Source organism: Equus asinus, chromosome 2 (genome assembly GCF_041296235.1).
Source record: "Equus asinus isolate D_3611 breed Donkey chromosome 2, EquAss-T2T_v2, whole genome shotgun sequence".
NCBI lineage: Eukaryota > Metazoa > Chordata > Mammalia > Perissodactyla > Equidae > Equus > Equus asinus.
This window is the reverse complement of record NC_091791.1, coordinates 57,041,765-57,043,897: the sequence shown is the minus strand read 5'-3', so window position 1 is coordinate 57,043,897 and position 2,133 is coordinate 57,041,765.

Sequence of the window (2,133 nt, the reverse complement as noted above, 5' to 3'; positions counted from 1 at the left end):
AAACGCCGTCACGTGACCCGGCCCTCGCCGCCCCCGCCCTCCCGCCACCCACGCGGGCCGGACCACAACACGGCGGGTCACGTGGCGGGCGGGGCGGCGGGCCGGGGGAAGCGCGCGCGGGCGGGCGGGGCGGCCCCACCCCTGGGCGGCGGGCGCGTAGCGCTGCCAAAGGCGCCGCGTTCTCAACTTCGCTTTGCAACTGTGCTGCTATCGCTGCCGCCCGGATGGCCCAAGTTTTCGTTCACGCTGCGAGTTTCCCCTTCTGCCTCCGTGCACACCTTGCTTGCTTTACTTAGGCTTTTCTAAAATAAGGGTTAAAACTGAGCTCCTGAGAGGAGAGGAGGAATGAAGCTGGCCAAGGCCTGGCTCCCGGGCAGAGGCTGGATGGTCGGTCTGTTTTGTTAACCGGTATGAGTAGAGGCAGAAGGACACAGCTCCCTCCTCACCCTCCTCACGCCATTCTGGAAGCTCCTCTTGGCTCCTTTTTCTCCTCTTTGCTTCTCTCCTAAGCCGATTGCTTTTTTCCCCCTCTCTGCATCACTTACAGGGTGGTGTAGGTTGTCAAATCCTTAAAGGCATGTGTACCCCCTGGAAAGACCTTTGACCTGGGGGGTTGAGGAGCCACCTGTCTGCCTCCTGGCCTCAGCGTGGCTCCAAATGTGTGTGAATTCCCTTCTCTGGGCTTCATAAAGTGAATGTGTTGGGTCAAGTGGGGCGATGTAAGAAGAGTGCAGAACGAGCATGACTTGGCCGCTGTACTCATCCAGAATGGCTTAGAACTCGAGATCCTTCCCCTCTAGCTTGAGCAATTTATTTAACCTTTCTGAAGTTCTCATCTGTAAAATGGTAATACCTATTTTAGGGTTGTGGTGAGAATTAAATGAGATAGCCAGATATAAAGTGAGGGATACTTAGTAACTCAAAAATATTAGTTACTTCCCTATTTGAAGCCCCTCTACTTTCCGCTTACCCTGAAATTCCAGGACTCTGTCACTCCATGTCTAACCTTACCTAAGGACCCACATGATACACAGTAGACCTGGAGCCAGTGCTTGGCGGGGCATCTGCTTCCGGAGCGCGGCGTTTCTATCCTCTTAAAGCGCCTCTCTGAGTTGACAGTAAATCATCCCTTAAGCTTAACGCGGGTGTTGCCTATACCGCACCAGTTACTTGTGCGCATTTAAGCAAGCAACTTGTTTCTTCATTCTTAAAAAAAAAAATTAGAATATTGGAAATGTCTCTGAATCGAAGTTCAAAAGTCTTTGTACCTCAAATTAAACTGAGAATTTCCCCTTACAACTGGTCATTTCTGAAAGTGATTCTTTTTCTTGAGTCCTAGGAGACTTGAACTCAACTTTGACGTGTTCCTTCGGATTGATGCCCTCTAACCAATCAGTCACCAAATCCTGTTGTCCTCCCTTCCCTCCTACGCGCTCTTCAACTCCTAGCTACATAAGCATCTAGCCCTTCCTGGCTGACGTACTTGGCCTTGTTCTCTCCCGACTTTGTCTGTCTTATTCTACAAAATATTCATAGATTTATTCTCAACCACATTGGTGGGATGTAGTGTATGAAATGTTGAGAGTCAGTATCCCTTCAGAATAGAAACAAAGTTCCCAGCATTTTTGAGAAAGAGCTTTGTAAGCTTATGGAAATCCTACTACTTATTCATTCGTTCACTTATATATATTGTGCATCAAAGACACTTGCTGGTGTTTACTGTGATCAGTATGATTGCCAGTGTACTGAAAGGTCAGAGATGGTACACGTGGTAGGTAGGATAAATGAGAGACAGAAATTGTATTAAAAAACAAAACAAACACCTTCCCAATTAGATATCTGGCCTACCAGTAGTTGAGAGCTACTTGCCTGAAATTCGAGTCATTCTTAGTCCGTAAGTCTTACAAGTTCACATTCAGTTTTTCAAGTCTCCCATGAATCTGGCCTTGACCTTCTTGTAAATATTTTTAGCATTAGTTTACTCTAAATTGGGCTATTCATATACAAACCATTTTTTTAAATGAGGAAGGTAAGTTCTCATATGGAATGATCTGCAAGCTGCACAGTGCAAGATATAGAATGGTGTGTATACTGCTATTTGTGAAAAAATGAAAGGGGGAATGTGGGAGACCA